This window comes from Globicephala melas, chromosome 7, assembly GCF_963455315.2.
Source record: "Globicephala melas chromosome 7, mGloMel1.2, whole genome shotgun sequence".
Classification (NCBI taxonomy): domain Eukaryota; kingdom Metazoa; phylum Chordata; class Mammalia; order Artiodactyla; family Delphinidae; genus Globicephala; species Globicephala melas.
In genome coordinates, this window is record NC_083320.1 from 47,171,985 (window position 1) to 47,192,084 (window position 20,100).

Consider the following 20,100-nt stretch of genomic DNA (forward strand, 5'->3'; position numbering starts at 1 on the left):
AAAATAGTAATTTCATACATTACCATAAAAAGAGCTAGGCAAATCTTAAGAAACCTTGACATTAACAGCAAAGAGAGATTTTTAACTCTTGAAGATTTTTTAAAACACCAAGATAAAAATATAATTTTAAAGCAGGGCATATTTTAAAAATAACTAATCTAAATATACTTTACTTGCCTAAATTATGTTGTTTGATTTTCTTCATTATAGATATTCTTCTTTCCAGGAGAAAGCACTTTTAAGAACTAATTTTAGTTTCATTTTCACATACTATTAATTACATTTGTATATGTCCATAAGCAGCACATACTGGTTTTTTCATGTGTGTGTTTAACTTTTTTATATGGTATCTTACTTGTAGGCATCATTATGAGCCATGTCTTTTCTTCATTTAATATTTAAATGTTTCTGAGAAATAACCATGTTTTTATATGTGACTCTAGTTCATTTATTTTTCCTGCAGACTAGTGTACCATTATGAGTATATCACAACATACATGTATATATTTTCCTGTTGAAGAACATTTAATATGTTTCCAAATTTTGCTATTGTAAAGGATGCTGCAAGAAACAGGTATATTACTTCTTATAATATATTTGGGCATTTCCCTATTATAGATACCTAGAGTTGGAATTGTTGGATCTCATCTATGGCCAGTTTCAGTTTCATTAGATGATGCAACATTGCTCTTTGCTCCCTGAGGTGATTTTAACACTGTAACAACTAGCAGCATATGAATTCTTATTTTTCTTTAGCCTATCTTAAAATTGCTGTTTTTTTGTTTTGTTTGTTTCGTTTTGTTTTTGTTGAGCTTAAGAAAATAGTGTTGTCTGGCTATGGTGTCTTGAGACAAGAGACTCTGATAGATGATCAGTTTGTTAATGTTTATTGCTTAATTCCATTCTCCTGAATCAATTTGGTAGTCTGTATCTTTATAGGAAAGTACATTTCAAATTTGTTGACAGTCTTTAATGTCCCTCAGGTTTGTTTCATTTTCCATTCTCAATATTGTTTAGTTTCAGCTTTCTTCTCTGTAAGTCTTGCTGGAGATATGTTGCTTTTGTTAATTAAAAATTGTTTTTTTGTGTGTTTTTTTCCTCTATTTTTCCTATATAATGTCTTTCATTGTCTTTTTAAAATTTCATCCTACCGTCATGTTGTAGATTTACTTTCTTGTTCTTATTCTAGCATGTTGAATTGAACACAACTCACTTATTTTTAATCTCTTGTTTTAAAATGTATGGGTTTATGGCTGTAAATTAAACTCTAATATCACTTCAGCTGAATCCCATGGGTAGTGCTTGCATTGTTTGATTCTTAATATTTTGTAATTGTCATCAAACAGGTATATGTATATGTCCCACCCCCACCCCCCCACGCCCACACCACCGGGGCTGTTTTTACTTGCAGACTTCTAATTAAATTCTGTGATCAGAGAATATAGTGCATGTAATTGAATTCTTTGACATCTTTTGACTTTTCCTTTCTTACCATTTATGAGATCATTTTTGTAAGTGTTCCTTGTATATGGAAAAAAAGCTCATTGTATGTCTTAGATCACACGTGCTAATTTTGCTTTATAAAACTTTATATGAAATTTGTCCTATCAATATCTGATATGTATGGGTTAAAATTGTCCCCAACTGACTGAGGGCTTTTAAAATTCTCCTTGTATTTGAGTTCATTTTTGCTTTCTCTAGATATCAAGACTGAATGTTTTAGGTATATCTTAGGTATAACGTAGCCATTATCATTTTATCTTCTTGAATTGTTCCTTTTCTTATTATGTAAGGCCTAGGAATTTTTTTTTTAATCCCTGTTAATGTTTTCTTTTTTTGCCTTAAGTTCTGCTTTAGACTCATATTGATATTTACCCCATCCAGCTTCTTTTCATTTGTATTGTTTGCATATTATGTTTTATTTCTTTTGTGATCCTGCCTGTGAAGGTATTCAGGCTAACAGATTCAATCATTGAGCCATTGTGCCCCTCAGTACATTCTTAGTTATAAGGCTTGTGCCTGTGATCTCTACCTACTAAGCGAGGCTACCTGCTAGAAGCAATCATTTTGCCAGTCTGGTCCCTGAATCAACTCTGAATGTTCCTGTTGGAATCTCTACTTTAAATCTCTTCTATTTGATATTACTCTTTCTTTTCTTTTTTTCTTAAAAATTTCTTTTTCTATATTCCTAGTAGAGTTTTAGAATTTCTTTTAAGGTTTTTTTCTCCTTCCTTCTCCAGCCCTACTGTTTATTTTAGGATGGTGGTTCACAGCCTTGACTGTGTATTGTATTCACCTGTGGAGTCTTAAAAACTTGAAGTCTGGGTCCCCTACCCTCCAAAGATTATGATTTAATTAGTTGGGGAGGGTAAGGCCTGGGCATCAAACTTTAAAGTGTTCCACAGGTGATTCTAATGTGTAACCAGTATTGAGAAGGACTATCTAGTTCTGGGTGCTCTCTCTAGACAAACCTCTCTTTTTGCTAAAGCCATTGCTGATTCTGGCTTGGCAAGGGGAAAGAGGAGAATAAAGAGTCTTTTGGTTTAGCTGTAGAATTTACGAAGTTCTTTACTTACTTCAGGGCCCCTTATCTTTATATATCCTGTTTCTGAGATTTGGATATCTCTGAAATTGCTCTTACCTTTGTGTAGTTTTGTCCTGCATTCATTTGGCTGTGGATTGTCTTTGTTTTCCTTTCCCTGTCAATTTATCTTCCTGGAATCCCCTAAATATTTGATCTGTCAATATCACTATTGTTTTCTAGTACTATAATATATTAATATAATAATTATAAATTATTATATAAGGTATAGTACTATACTATGTAATATATATATATTACACATACATTCTATTGTTCAGGGGACTCTGAAAGAGAGGTTAGATGAATTTGCTCAGACTCTTTCTTGTTCTGATCTTTGCCTCTTCATTAAATTATCTCTTAAATCGTTGTATGAACTAATTGAATCTTTTTTTATTTCTTTATAAACCATGTTCTACCCCTCAGAAACTTGCCTCCTTTTTGAGATGACCCATAGATTAGTTATAATTTCCCTGGACTTTCTTCCCTGGGATTTTGGACCAGAGTTGGCCCTGGGAAATTTGAAAAGATAGGGAAAAGATAATTTCCATGGCTCCTGCCATCACACTCTTGCCACTTTGAGTTCTCTACTCAGAAAGCATAAGATAAATGATTTACATGAAAGGGGGAAGATCTTAAAAGGCTTCGTGTACCATTTTAAACAGCTAATTTAATGCTTTAGTTGAAAAGAGAAACCTTTAATCATGAAGTTTTAAACATTAGGTAAGAAGTCAATTAGGGAAGGTAAAATCATCCAAGTAAACTTATTCTTTAGGCAGGGTTAGGGGTCTCCTAAATGTGGGGGTGAAAATATACTTCTAAGGTAATTAATCTGTTTTACCTAAGAGTGTGACTAGGGCTAAGATGTTTTATTATATTTTATATTATATATATTTCTTGCTTGCTCTTCTATTTGTTTCCTGTTGTGTTAAAACCTTAATTTGCTGTTTATTGTGCTTGCAGAATATATCTAATCCTAGATCCCAGGGAATGTATTTTTTTTTTTTTTTTTTTTTTTTGCGTTACGCAGGCCTCTCACTGCTGTGGCCTCTCCCGTTGCGGAGCACAGGCTCCAGACGCGCAGGCCCAGCGGCCATGGCCCATGGGCCCAGCCGCTCCGCGGCATGCGGGATCCTCCCGGACCGGGGCACGAACCCGTATCCCCTGCATCGGCAGGCGGACTCTCAACCACTGCGCCACCAGGGAAGCCCAGGGAATGTATTTTGATCACTGCGGGGAACCATATGATGACAGGTTTATGGATTAATATTGGGAAATAATATTTACTAGATGAAGTACACAAAACAGATGAATAGATTTTGCTCAATCTTCCTTATAATAGTCACCAAGAGACCAGTTGAAAAATATTAACACTGAAGTATTATTTTTTTGAGAAAATTTATAACAATTGAAAGCAGAACTTTAAGATGAAGTTGCCAGTGCAGTCTTAGAGCATCATCCCTAAGTACTGTCAGTAAGATTGAAATTTTTGATCTCCATCATTATTTTCTACATAGTACATTCACAGACTGAGCACAGGTAAATAATATTCTTCAATGAATTCAGTTCATAGTGCCAGTATCTTGAAAGGCACTTTACATCAGTGCTTCCTATTATATGTCAACAGGGGATTACTAGTCTCAGCTCTTCTGATTGTGTTCTGAAAACTCTGGTATTTATCTTAATCCTCTCTCTTTTCCCTTACCAGGATATCTTTTTCATATCTTACAGGCAGTTTTGCCTCGGCATTTTCTTCGGGGATTACAGTTTCTTTTACATGTCCTGGGGTCTCCTCTAATACTTAGTAGGAAAGGAATTGGGGACTCCAACTTTGTTAATTTGTGTGTGTACACTAGTCCAATCTTGCAGCCGTTTTTTTATATTCCTAATAAACATATCAAGAGATTCAGCTTTCCTAATTGTGGTCACCTCTCAGATGATTAAATTCTACCAATCAACGGCTGGTAAATGACTTTACTAAGGAAAAAAAAAATCACGTTTGCTTTCTTCTGGTAGGAGGGAGCCATAAAAACAATCCTACCATTGGAAAATTTTCTGAATAAAACATTAGGGGGAAAAATCCTACTGATTATTAAAAGGAACAAAGTGAAATTCAATTTGACTGATTAAGACATAATTATCTTTTATAGCATGAGTCCCATGATAAATTTATTTACTTTTATCAATGATTAAAAGTTTAATTATAAAATAAATTTCTCTGTAAAATGACCTATTTTTAACCAATAACTTTATTGTGACAATTTAATAAGGGTACCTTAAATTATCTGTTTTATGATGGAAACCGGACACAATTTCCCCCTCACTTTGTTCAGGATACACTTAGGCTAGTCTCTCTCAATATCTTGTTTTTCTCTTCTCTCCCCTTGTTCTTACTCTGTGGTATTGATCCTTCTCAGGAACTTAAAGTTCTTAGGTTTTCTGTTCTTTTGTTTTCTCTTTAAAGCTCTATCTCAAGAAAGTACCTCACTGATTTATTCAAATTAACACATTTTATTAAACTATAAATTTGCATTTTTAACACAGGACAAAATCTAATTTTGCTTGCACCCATAAATGAAATTCAAATTAGTAATAATTTAGAGTGGGTAAATTTGGTAAAAATTTAAGCTTACATTGTGATTGAAAATCATCCAACAAATGACTGCTTCTAACAGCTTGTGCTGCATTGTCTGTTGTCAACTCAGCACAATCATCATTTCTTCTGAGGTTGGGAACTACATTTTCAAGAATGCTCTGTGTTCCCAACCTCCTTGGAAGCTTCCTGGGTGTAATCTGAGACCAGTCCCCATACTCCGAGGGCAAGGAGGGAACAAAGAAAAAGGCAGACCACCCTAGTGTAAGGTCGGATCTTAACAAACGGCACCGCGAAACAGAGGAAAGCTTCAAGTGAGCTTTATTAGGGAGCGCTCCCGGGCGAGGTTCACTGGTCCGAGAGAAAGGGGCCAGAGAAGTCGCACCCGGGCGAGGGTTGGGCAAGATTTTATAGGGGAAGAAGGGAAAGGGGTGTGGTGAATCCGGGAGGGTGCAAGGTATTCCTTATTTGGTGGTCTTTTCGGGTATCCTGGTGGACCGTTAGTCCCGCCCCTCGAAAGGCGGGAAGGCTGGGCTGGGTTCAGAGTCCCCAGGTCAGTTCCTGGAACTGGGTGGTCCGGAGAATTTCGGTCTGATGCAACCTGTGAATCTGATTGTGTTCCTCTGCCTCGGGCCAGTTGGCCTTACACCTAGATCGGTAGGTGGTAGGTTTAATAAGTAAGGAAACTTACTTAACAAGACTTGTCTTGGGTGGCCACAAGATGAGAACAGGCATACCTCAGAGATATTGTGGGTTTAGTTCCAGACCACTGCAATAAAGTGAACATCGCAAAAAAGCAAGTCACATGAATTTTTTGGTTTCCCAGTGCATTTTAAATTATGTTATTGTAGTCTATTAAGTGTGCAATAGCATTATGTCTAAAAACAAAAGTACATACCTTAATTTAAAAATAGTGCTAAAAGATACTGTCATCTGAGACTTCAGTAAGTCATAGTAACATTAAAGATCATTAAAGATCATTGATCGCAGATCACTATAAAAAGTATAATGTTACCGAGTCTAAGCTCGTATGCCGCACGACAGGCCAATAATTGAGAGACAAGTTGTTGGGGCGAAGAATAACGACTTTATTGGGAAAGCCAGCTAACCGAGAAGACGGTGGGCTGTACCCCCAAAGAACCATCTTGCCTGAGTTAGAATTCAGGCTTCTTTTATACTAAAAGGGGAGGGAGTAAAATCAGCACTTCCTGGTTCCCATCAGCCTCTGGAGGGGATGTGTTAATTTCTTCCTCTCTGCAGTCATTCACAGGTGGACCTGGTCAGGATGTTTCCTGTGAGCTAAACAAAGGTATTTTAGCTTAATGCTTATTGCCTGGGAAGCAGGGTTCCCAGAGATGGGCCATTATGTACAATTTAAGCTTACAGGCAATGTCCCTTTAGTGATTAACTTGTAACAGTATAGGAAAGGTTCTTCTCTATTACAGTTCCCCACTGTCAATGTCCTTTCCAGGATCTTCTTGTAAGGCCAACTGGCCCGAGGCTGGGGAACACAATCAGATTCACAGGTTGCATCAGACCGAAATTCTCCAGACCACCCAGTTCCAGAAACTGACCTGGAGACATTCCGGACCACCCAGTTCCAGGAACTGACCTGGGGACTTTGAATCCAGCCCAGCCTTCCCGCCTTTCGAGGGGCGGGACCAACCGTCCCCCAGGATACCCGAAAAGACCGCCAAATAAGGAATACCCTGCGCCCTCCCAGATTCACCACACCCCTTTCCCTTCTTCCCCTATAAAATCTTGCCCAAGCCTCGCCCGGGTGCGACTTCTCTGGCCCCTTTCTCTCGGACCAGTGAACCTCGCCCGGGAGCGCGCCCTAATAAAGCTCACTTGAAGCTTTCCTCTGTTTCGCGGTGCCGTCTGTTAAGATCCGACCTTACACTTCTGGGAAGAGGAATGAAGACCATTCTGTTGAGTGGAGGTGATGAATATTCCTTAGAATCTTTAGTCAGTCATTTTTTAGCCACAACTATTTGAACCAGATGCAACCTCTTAGCACTGTGTTGTCTAATTCATAATTGGACTTGGGGTTTTGGTTCCAGTTCCCAGTACATATACTAAATTCCTGTGCTATTTATTTGGACAAAATTAAACAAATTGGTTGCCCTTTCTCTGCTACGATGGAATTCCCATCTACCTCAGTTGGATAGGAAGACCTGTTGGAGGCAAACTCATGAATAGCATAGAGCCCAAAGTTTTAATATAGTTGGCAACTGCTAGGTCTTTTAGCATTTATAGATTCTCCTATCTGGGCAGACACCTGGAATGGCCTACCATACAGTATTTTAAAGGGGTTAATTTAAGCCTGCTTCTGGGAGCCACTGATCTGTAACAGGGCAACCGGCAAGGCCTTATCCCAAGTTAAATGTCTCTTGACATATTTTAGCGACTTTCCTTTTTAATGTATGATTCATTTTCTTGTTTTTTTCTGTTGATGGTGGTCTCCAGGATGAATGTTGTTTTAATGCCTTAATCCAAATAAGGAGATAATTTCCCTAAGGAGGACTTTAACCACTTTAGAGATTTTCTGTCTGTGGGATATGCTTCCACCCATCCTGGAAAAGTGTCCACACACACTAGCAGGTTATCTGAAATTTCCTGCAATTCAAGGCATTTAAGTAAAGTCTGATTTTCAGTCCTCAATGGGGCAGGTTTCTCTGTGTTGAGTCCCCATCTGGGGATGCCTGACAGCAGTCTTTGGGTTATTTTTAAGACCTTGGGGGGAAGAGCTCTGTCTCCTTCTCTGGGATTTTCATGAGCCCTCTGTAGACTTAAAGCATTCTGGTGGGACTCTGATGTCAAGCTATTCTGGTGAAAAACTTCAGGGTGAGGTCCGTCAGAAACTTATTCAGCTCATTCCCCACTGTCAGTTTTACCCACGGCCCCTGTGGGGAATTAGGTGCCTCAAGTCCGAGGGAGCCCCTGGGCCTCTTCATTCAGTGTGTTCCTCTCTTTCTACCATATGGCAGGCTCTCATCTTTTATCATTCTTCTGTTTTAGACTAGGGCAATCTTTTCCAATGTTCCTCCTCCTTACCGTGAGCACATTGTTCCTTCCCCAATGGGGGCTTACCTCTCTTCGAGTTAGTAAGATGTTGATGGTCCAAGGAGAGATTATCAGTATGAATTTTAATTAGCGATGACATACGTCAGACCAGAGCGGAAACATAGTTTGGAATGGCTGGTTAAACCATGAACACTGGGCATTTAAGGCACAGCATTTTCACTGTGTTTTGCTGTAAGACACCGTAATATATACATTTGCACATAGCATGTAGGTCGATGATTATGATTTTAATGAATTAGTTATATGTACCTCAGTCATTTAATATTTCATTGATAATGGTTATTCAAAGTATTTTTGTTGATAGGTAGAAGTTTTGAATTGACAAAGGACATTTTATTCATAATAAGTTGAAGGTATCATAATGCAAGTGAAGCCTATGGGATATAAAATTGATTTTTATTCTTCATTCATACAATAAAATTGAATATGAACCATGTAATGAAAAAAAGGGCTTGGGATGGATTTATTCAAATACCAGGAATGTTATTATTCTAACAAGAGAGGATCCATTCAACTTCTGTGTTACAAAAACCTACTGAGTTCAGGGCTTAAGAGATCTTTTCTTGCATAATGTACAAAGATGAATTCAAACATTACTATGTGAACAGTTTTAAGGAGGAAATGATATTTAGGAAGGCCTTGAAGCATGAGTAGGAGTTATACAAGAGGCCATGGGAAAAGGGAATCCCAGGCAGAAAAAGTGAAATGAGGAAGGAAGTGGAAATTCAGTGTATCTGCATGAGGCTGAGATGAATTCAGTTTGAACATCTGTGGGTGTGATAAAGATGATAAATTTGGGAAAATATTATGAGCAGACTTGAATTTCTGGCTCTCAAGTTTGGATGGAGATAGTGGACAACGATAAAATTCATTTGAGTTGGGTGAAAAAATAAAGGGGTCCAAGCTTTAGAAAATATAACCTGACAGTGGTGTGTCAAATGCACTGGTATCTAGAGAGGAAGGAGATGGGTAATCGGTTCTCTTGTAGTTGTAGCCTATGTGTGTGGTTAGGGTACAATGGCATTGCTGCATTCCGTGTGGTAGGAATGGCTGCCCTTTGCTCAGACCTGAGCCTCCCATTTCCTGTGTGAATCCTATGTGAGCTCAGCTATGTGTCACATTTTTTCTATGGGGCCCTTCATAGACAAATGGAAGTTTCTCTTTGCGTGTTTTTAACTTCTTGTTGATGGCAAGAACAATGAAGATGCCTTCATTGTTTTTTAGCCATTTATTGTCGAAGCCAGGAAGTTTACCTTTCTCATTTTGCATTTTCGACTAGTGCATGAAAATTGTTAATTTTCTGGGAATCTTGGTTTTTCTGTTTCTCTAAAACAAGAGTTTTAGAGCCAGGCAGAATTGTGTTTGATTTTCTTTTCTCGTCCTTATTAGGAAAGTAGGAATTTTTGAGCCTCCAGTTCCTGACTGTGAGATGGGTGAAATAATACATAACTCAAGGTTTTTGAGAATTGTCAATGAGATTAGTTATGTAAAAAACATAGCTTATTGGCTTGTTCATATGGATGATCAATGAATAATGCTAGCTTTCCTTCTCATCTTAATTGACTGTTTGTAGAATGGGCATTATTGATGATTTCTTTTTTTTTTTTTTTAAAAAACATTCCTTCCTCTTTCCTCTTCTGCAGTTCCTACTTATCTGGGGGTCTTCTCACATGCCTCTTCGGCTTCAGCATACTCTGCTTTTTCATTAGCTTTTCCCTTTTTAATATATGACATTTCCTGGAGTCTCATTCTCTGCCCTCTTCTCTCTATACTATAACTAGGTGATCTCCCTAGTGCCCACAATTTCAACTACTTTGTGAAAAATGATGTTTTCAGGTTTTAATGTTTAGTAGAATCTGTCCTCTTTGGTTTCATATCCATTTTTCCTACAACAGGCTAAATGTACACTCCTAGATGTTACACAAATATTTGAAACTTAACAAGTCTAAAACGTATATTATCTTCTTTGCTTTCTTGTGTATTTCCTCTTAAATTCCCAGTAAATGGTGTCACTGTTAACTGACGTTTGTAAGCCAGTATCCTAGGAGTTTTTCTAGACACCACCCTCTGCCTTACCTTCTGCTACTGATCTATTGCCATCTCCTAAATTCTTTTCAGTATGCCTCTCTTCTTTCTGAAAAGGCTGTATTTCAGGTCCTCTCTGCAGAGATTATTATAGTATCCTTCTGACACGTTCACCTGCATCCTATCTTTTTCCTCTGCAGATTCTCCCAGAGTCATCTTTCTAAATGCATATATGATCTCCATATCCATCAGGGTAAAACTCAAACTTCTTATCTTGACATACAAGGCCAGCAGTTGTCAGACCTTTCCTATTTCTTTGGCTTCATCTATCTCACTAAACTGTTACACATCTCAGGGTACAATGTTAAAAACTTCTTTGCAGAAATTGTTTTCCCTATTTACCATGTCATTCCCTATCTTGTTTTCAAGTGTCTACATATCCTTTAAACACTCAGCTCAAAACTCAACTCATTTAATATTCAGAAATTCGTATTAAGCATCAACTATGTGCCAGGCACTGTGCTACTCAATTCTTTGTGAATAATTCCTTGACTCCCAGGCACTTCTCATTCTGCCCTGTGCACATCTCTATTATCAAATTGAATTGTCAAGAACTGCATATTTATCTGCCTCTTTCACTGAGCCATGTGCTTCCAGAAGGCAGGGAATTTATCTAATTCATTTAAGTATCATTAGCTCTTGACACAGTTATAGATAATCATTAAATGTTGAACAAATGAATGAATGGTTACTTTAAGCAAAATGTTAATAACAGTTCTTAGGGAGATTTGGAAAAACATAATTTTCCTTGAGCTTAGTAGAACACAAATACTGTTTCCTGAAATTCTAACCTACTGGGCTAGAAAATGAGTATTTCAAAATAAATGGAACACCTCAGCATTCTAGTTAATTGGCGTGAGTAATTTCTTACAGAAGGTTGAATATAAAACAGCTATCTACATTGCCTCTCTTTTGTATTTATCATATATGTTTTGATAGAAATTAGCAATAAACCAAAGAGATGTTTACTCACAGATACCATTGCTTTTCATTTGGATGTGGATATTGAACACTAAGAAGGCAGGCAGAGTTTACAGGGAGTAATTGATGTTGATGTTTTGTGCTATCATGTGGATATTATTAAAAAAAAAAAAGAGGCACTAAACTATCATTACATGCCCAATAGTTACAAGCAAGGGCCATGCGGATCAGTGATTCTTTAATGAAATGCTGTGTAGCACATACTGTCATTACCTTGTTCTTACAAATAAGAAACAAGAATGAACTATTCTATTGAATTCTTGGGCAAGGAGGGCTGTTTGGATTGTATAACCCCAACTCCTCTTTTTATAAATGAGGGAATCGAGGGCTAAAGTTGTTACAGTATCAACTTGAAGTGACAAGGATAACTAGTGTTAGAGGTAGGATAGAAATCAGACATCCTAACTAAAATTTCTTTCAGTTGTTTTAAGTTCTGACAGAAGCTCATACTCTGTCCACCATGTGGGCCTAAGATTGGTATTGTATTCCTTTTAAACAGTCACATTAATCAGTCTTTACTTATATGCATGTATTTATTGCTCATATGGTTAATATTTATGTGTCAAGTAGCTCATATTTGGTGTTAATTTTATATCATGAACCAAGATTTCACAGATTTTATTTTCCCTTTGTTAGCTCTTGAAAAAAAGTCAAGATTATGTCAGCTTTTCCTTCATCTCTTCACGGATAAATGTGATTTGCAGTGTCTAATGTAGTTACTCACCTCAGGGCCTATGGAAGATCAAGTCTAGGTTCCACGTTTTATATTTCCATTGGATTTCCTGTATGTCCTGGGAAAGTTGTTAGGAGGAGTTTGTAACAGATGGCCAGGTCCTCAGGAGCTCTGGGTTAGAACTTGCCAGGAAAAGAATGTGATATGAAGGCTGTCTGATGGTCTGGGAGTGGACAAAGAGCAGGAGAGAGAAAGGGAAGGAAGCAGTAGAACAGAGGAACTTAAGAAAAAAAAAAGGAAGTAAGGAAAGAACCAAGAATGGAAGGGCAGGAAAGTTTATTGAATTCCTGCCTGTTAGCTTAAGATACTGTGCTAGAAAATTTCACGCAGTTAATCCTCACAGCTTCAAAACATACAGGTGAGGAAATACGACCAAGTCACCTACTTAGTAAGTGTCAGGACTGGAATTCAAACCCTGATTTAGAACCTTTCCTGCTGCAGGAGGAAAAGCTCATTAAATGCTTCTCAGAATGCAAATTCATGGCTGGTAAGGACTGCCTTGAAAATTCAATCCTCACTAGGTTGATTCAAATGGCCTGGTAGTGCCTGCTTTTAGGAACTTCAGTGGGTTCCTTAGCAGAGGGCCCTGAAAAAATGAGGCCAGTTGATAAGTCCTGAATGGTCTGATTACTGAATATTATCTGAAAGATGGAAGGGAATTCTTTCATTAACAGGAACAAAAGAGTGAGAAAGCTGAAATAGTAGAAATTACAATAACGCAGGACCTCCCAGGAATGAGGGAGTAATGGTTTTCCCTCTTTGGCTGCAGAAATCACTCCTGTAAACAGAGTGGAAACCAGTCCCCAAATGTGGAGGAGGGTGTGTGTGTGTGTGTGTGTGTGTGTGTGTGTGTGTGTGGTGGCGGCGGCTATGGTAGCAGTCCCATTCATAAAACTGGGCTGGGATTTGGAGCCCTATATAATTAAGATTGTAATTACACTTTAGCTCTTTATTGTCCGCAAATATGGTCTAACTTGGGAACAAGGTTACTAGCAGGTTAAATTGCATTGCACACATTTAAGCACATCCAAATGCCCAACATCTGCATTAAAATATTTAAAAAATCTCAGCTTGAAGTTGATTTAAAAAGACTAATGTATGTATTATTTTCATAAGAATGGAACAGTTTCAGTACATATAAAGAACTAAAAATGAAAAATTACAAAGAAGAAAGTAAAAAAATCAGCCAAAGTCTTTGTGAGAGAATAATCACTTTAAATATTTGCTGAATAACATTTAAGATATCTCTTTGTGTACATACAGGTAGAAAGATAGATAGCTAGGTAAAAATAATTTTGGAGCAGATGGGATAATAATTTATATGCAATTTTTTTCCTTTAATCATTTTTATTTTTTTTAACATCTTTATTGGAGTATAATTGCTTTACAATGGTGTGTTTCTGCTTTATAACAAAGTGTATCAGCTATACATATACATATATCCCTATATCTCTTCCCTCTTGCGTCTCCCTCCCACCCTCCCTATCCCATCCCTCTAGGTGGTCACAAAGCACCGAGCTGATCTCCCTGTGCTTTGCAGCTGCTTCCCACTAGCTATCTATTTTACATTTGGTAGTGTATATATGTCCATGCCTCTCTCTCACTTCGTCCCAGCTTACCCTTCCTCCTCCCCATGTTCTCATGTCTTTATATGCAATTTTAAATTAAAATGTGACATTTAACATGCATTTAATAAAAACCTGAAACTGAAGTAATTTTTTAACTTTACACTAAATACTTGGTTTTAATCACAGAACTATATTAGGCCTTGGAGTATCTCTCTAGAATTAAAAAAGATACTAAAAAATTTTAAGAAATTGGGTCATTGCATTTTGTCAACGATATTTTTTCAGCATTAGAGACTAGCTACAGATTTGCAGCTATGAATAAAGACATTAGCATACGTAAACGTTTTTCCTTCTCTTGATTCCCCTTATACCTGGTTGTTTCAGACATTTCTGAGTTTACTTTTGCCCCATTTTTCTTAAAAACTTTAAATTTCTGCTATCTATTTATATTTTATGTATTTTTGCAAGTCACCCTTAATACACAACAGGAACAAGTCGGAATATAAATAAATCACAGATAAACATAAAATGTTAGAAGTTATTATAATTCAAAATGTCGATAATCCTCAATCATGATTTACCAGTAATTTTTCTGTGTTCAGTAGTATGTGTAAAGTTTACCTCTAAATTATATATTAATTACTAAAGGCACAATTTAGAACAATGCAGAAGTATCTCTTTTTAAATCAATATTCACCTATTCAACTAAGTCTCTTCTAAATTGTGTCTTCAATTTACCATTTATAAGCAATAGGAAAAAATTGCTTTGCTTTGCTTTGGTATTGAAATTTTGTGTTCTAGTATAGTGAGGCCATGAGGTGAGTGCCTCCTGGCTTACTGTTTTTTAAATTATAGGTTGTTAAGTAAGACCTACCAGAATCGGGTCCTAAATGTGAGTTATTTTTCATTTTTCACATATCAGAATCTAGGTTGTAACACTGGCTTGCTTATTAAGATTAATTAACTAGAGGTAATATTTGCACATTGGCTCGTTAACAGAAGAAAAATTGGCCCACTCTAATCACTCACAGAATTTTAGTAGAAAAGTTAATGATGAATGTAAGCAAACCTCATGTAAATACAACCCTTTTACTGTTTAGGAAAAAAAGAAAACATATTTTTTCTTCCCCTTCCATGGAAGGGATAATTACCCAGTGTGTAGTTCTCCTGCAGCTCTTTTCTCTTCTTCATATGACCTCTCTTTCCTAGTGTTAGAAATCACAAACTTAACCATTTCTGATCTTGTATAGTTGAGCAGTATTGGATGTTAAAACAATAGTGAAATTAGGCACAATGGCTCTGTCATAAGTAGTCTTGAACACGGACAAGTTTCTTCGTCCTATGAGCCTCAGTTTCAGCTGAAAAAATGATGGGAGTGAACTAGTAGGTCTTTAAGTGCCTTCTTTCTGTAAAATTTTCTTCCTAAATGAGCTGTGTTGAAAATATGAGTGCCTTTTTGGGTGTTCCTTGTGTCAAGCAGCATTGCAACAATTTCAAAAATATACTTGCAGCAAAAATATACCGACTTGCACTAATTTAAGCTTTAAGTGATTTTGTGAAATAAAACAATTGTAATTGAGTGTCCAGTCTCAACAAAGAGGGCCGTCACTGATCATGTTTCTGTGATCAGCAACACATTGTATCTCTGAAGCCCTGTAGCACTTCAGTCTGTTGGACTGATGGTTAATCTTTTCCAATTTCCACTATGGTGGCCATCTTTGAGTATTTGGAGAAGGTAAAAGACTAATTGTAAATGAGCCAATGTAGTCATCTCGTAAAACAGTAACTATCTGCCTGCCCACTCTATGGTCAGTACAAATCCTAGGACTTTCAGCCAGGGTACACAACCAATGAGATCAAGTATCTTCGACTATGTGTTTTAGTAGAATGTGTTTTGTTGTTGCTAACAAAGTTAGCAATGATAACGCATTTGTCAAGTTTTGATCATGGTTACTAATTAAGTACCATATATCCCGTATGAAATTTCTGTATAGATCTGTCAGTAGGTTAAATGTAAGTTTTACAGTGTTGAGTTTTCATATATATTCTGTGTCTTCATAAATATTTCAGTGAGAATACTGTGTTATAGTTTTCTAGTCAGATGTTTTATATGTAGAAAACCATGTTAGGGTTTTTTAGTTAGATGCTATCTTAATCAGAAAATAGTTCCATGAGTCCTACTTTCTCTCACTACGTAGAAAATGTCAGGCTAGATCATCTTTAGGGCCCCTTAACTCCAAACTACTGTATTTCTTTAACTTATGCTCAGAGAGTTTCTCAGTTAAGGGTAATGCCACTCATTCTGAGTCTGTCCAAACTGCTAGATACACATGCTACGTGCTAACAACTACTTCAAGATTACTTTAGAGATGTTAGTAGATTGATACAAACAATTAGATATAAGCATTTGAAATGATTGAAAGTTGCATGTAGTTAAGTCATCATTGGAAAAATAGATTTTAAAAGTTCTCTTCATCATCTGAGTTTAGGAGGCACAGTTATTGTGTCTAGCCTGGAATTTGAATCCTTTAATTTACTGCTTATCATAGGACTGGGCCCAACAGGAGTCATGTGTTTGTTTCTTCACTGAAAAGCTGTGACAGGTTCTCCTAGCAATCTTAGTACAAAGTGATTTCAAAATAATGTTAGTCTGGAAACTGTTGTTCTTCCCTGCCTGGTGAGTGAGGAAACTTGGGCATGTTGCTTCCTGCTGTTGCATTGCTTCCAAAGAACATTGTAATTGTAAAGAAGAGAAAGACTAATGACAATGGTGAAATCTGCATCTCATTTTAGGGATTACTTTTTAAAAACCAATCTTTGTTTCAGAAGCTTAATTTCTTTTTCTTCAGATGCTACCTTTTTGTTGATGGAGCGGTAATACGTGGCATAGTCAAAGAGCATAAGCAGCTTTGAGTTCACCATAAAGCTCTTATCTACCTATTAGTTTTTTTTCTTTTAAAAATTATTAAAACAATCCAGGACTCATTTTTTCCCTTTGTAAAACTTCGTAGTATATGTAATATTTTTAGAAAATGGCATAGAGCTTATGAGGAAGTGTTCTTAGATTAGGCTGGCTGATTTTGAATTTTGGCTCCAACCCTTAAGAACTGTGTGATTTTGCTTGGTCTACTTAGTCTAAGACTCAGTTATTTCAATGGTAAAAATGGGGAAAATAGTACTAACGGGCTTGTTCTGATCACTAAATCAGATAATCCATTGTAAAACATTTAGTACAGTACCTGGCACAAATACATTCTTATTAACTGTTGGATGTTATTAACTCTTAGTAAATACAATGCAGACCCTTGTAGAAAGCACTCAAACTATTATTACTGAGCATGTAGAAGACTCAGTAGGTGTGCTATTAAGCAGTAATTATAGTTAGTCTCTTCTCTCTGTGTATCTGTTATCTAATGACTTCTGAGAAGATATTGCTGATAGGACATCTATTCAGGCATTAAATTATGGTGGAGATCACTCATGTTTAGCCTGTTCTGCTTTTCCACATCCCTGGATTCTACATGATTTTTCTCAAATTGAATTGTCCTTTTTATTTCTAACTGCACACCAGGTTGTTGTCTAATGCCAGTATTTCTTAACTGAGAAACATCCAATTAGCTCTTATTCTGACGAAGGAACATCTTTAATATTCTATCGTGGGTCTTTTATCTGGGATATTTAACAAGTTCTACGTTTTTTCTAATTGCAAAGGCCATAATGATACTGATTTCATTATCAGTATAGATTTGCGAGCAGCTATAATATAGTAAATAGGTCATTTCCCTGCTTTTTCTAAAAATGAATGCAGTTTAAGGGAAACCTTTTCTCTGAGTGATGGGTGATTTCAGTTATTTAAAGCAAATGTTTTTCCATGGAGTATACACAGCAGTAACTAGTAATATAGGTAAATAACACATAATTTTGCTTACATATTTCATAGCCTAATAGAATTTTTTAAAAGGAAAATGGTGTAATCTGTTTTGGAAGGAGTATTTGTCAGAACAGTTCCTCTTATTGTCATATTAATGTGGTAATTAACATTTTTTTTTTTTAGCTAAGGAAAGAAGATTAAATTTTGCACAGTGTGCATGTATGTATTGGGTTGGCCAAAAAGATCGTTTGGGTGTTTCCATGACATCTTCCATAAGATCTTACGGAAACACCCGAACGAACATTTTGGCCATTATATATATATTATATTATAAAACATGAGGATTTTGACTTTTAAAATGTACCATTATCCATTTTCTCAATTCTCACTCTTAATCACAGAATGTTGTACGTACTGTCATTGTACTTAGGTACTTCACTAGAGACCTTTTCAGGGTGGTTTAGCTCCTGAACCGCAGTTGATTCTTCTCCCAGCCACTGGGAACAGGTACTCAGAACCTCCAAAGGGAGCTGGGAGGAGAACACCCAGACAGGCTCAGATCTTTAACTTCCATACTTGTGACTGTGGATATCACCACCTGTAGTACTGAGATCCATCAAAATGTACTTGCCCTTCATACTGACTTCCTGGAGGGAAGACTAAGGAAGGGAAGAGGCAGAGGGGAGGGTCTTAAGATCCTTTTTGAGATCAATAAGACTCTGACATCTTTTTATGTATTCTTTTTGTTTTGTAACTCTAGAGATTTCCCATCCAAATGCTCTTTTAAAAGTCTGGTGGTATACTTTATATCATACATTTATCATTATGGCTTTGACATATAAAAGTGACCTTTTAGAGACCTTATTACTAAAGATAAATCATTTTATGAAAAAAGGGAAAATAGAGAAATCATTTATCCTCTTTTGAGTACTATAGATTTGTTTACTATGTACTCATTTTTTGGTATTACAAAAAGAGAAGATCCTGAGACTTCCCTGGTGGCGCAGTGGTTAAAAATCCGCCTGCCAATGCAGTGGACACGGGTTCGAGCCCTGGTCCAGGAAGATCCCACATGCCATGGAGCAACTAAGCCCGTGCGCTACAACTACTGAGCCTGTGCTCTAGAGCCCATGAGCCACAACTACTGAGCCTGCGAGCCACAGCTACTGAAGCCCGTGTGCCTAGAGCCCATGCTCCGCAACAAAAGAAGCCACCACAATGATAAGCCCATGCACCGCAACGAAGAGTAGCCCCCGCTCGCCGCAACTAGAGAATGCCCGTGCACAGCAATGAAGACCCAGTGCAGCCAAAAATACATAAATAAATTTAGTAATTAAAAAAGCATTAAAAAAATGAGAAGATCCTGCATTGTTCATGTTAATCTCTACTGGTTTATCTTGTACCCTATATTGTAGAATAAGATTTATCTTCTGTTTTAGATACATACAGTGATATTTCTTTGGTCTTGGAATGTATTGCTATTTCCCAGGGCAATAAATCAAGGAGGCTGACTGAAAGCTCTAAAATAACTAAATAACTAAGTTGTTGAGCCACTAACAGGCATATGCAATTCATCACATAAATGATACATGCCATGATAGGTAAGAGTTTGTGAATGATATGCTATTGCCCTCTTTTTGTTTATTTATTTTTAGTTTTATCAGAGTAGGTCACTGGGGCAGAGAATATGAAGAGGAGGATATAGAGAGGAGAGAAAAAGGAAGGAAAGCTTTATATTTTATTGATTTCAGAGGATAAAAGTTTGTTATTTATAGGGCTGGAAGGGGATATTCAGGCATTTTCTCTTTATATTTTAGCACCATGACTATGCTAAGGATGTTGTTTTAAACAAGGATCAAGAAGAAAACTTTTTTTTTTTTAAGAATAATACTTTATTTTTTGATGTGGATCATTTTTAAAATCTTTATTGAGTTTGTTACAATATTGCTGCTGTTTTCCTTTTTTTGGTTTTTTGGTCGCAAGTGAGAAAGCATAGATATAAACTACATGATTAATTATTCACACTGACTAGTGCAGAGTCAGTGGAAAAAGCAAAAGGTCATCTGTGTCTAGAAATTCAATTTTTAATATTCTCCTTCATGACATTATTCAAAACATAATATTTCTCTTATTTTAAGATATATATTCATGCAAGTATAAAAATTCTATTCCATATTATATCCATGTTGTTTTTTAAATTTTTTTTTAAATTAAATTATTTAGTTATTTTTGGCTGCATTGGGTGTTGCTGCACGTGGGCTTTCTTTAATTGCATTGAGGGGGGGCTACTCTTCGTTGCAGTGCATGGTCTTCTCATTGCGGTGGCTTCTCTTGTTGCAGAGCATGGGCTCTAGGTGTACGGGCTTCAGTAGTTGTGGCACACAGGCTCAGTAGTTGTGGCTCATGGGCTCTAGAGCACAGGCTCAGTAGTTGTGGCGCATGGACTTAGTTGCTCCATGGCATGTGGGATCTTCCTGGACCAGGGCTCGAGCCCATGTCCTCTGCATTGGCAGGTGAATTCTTAACCACTGCCCCGCCAGGGAAGCCCCTCCATGTTGTTTTAATATGAATATAATGTTTAAAATGACTTGCTTTCAAAGA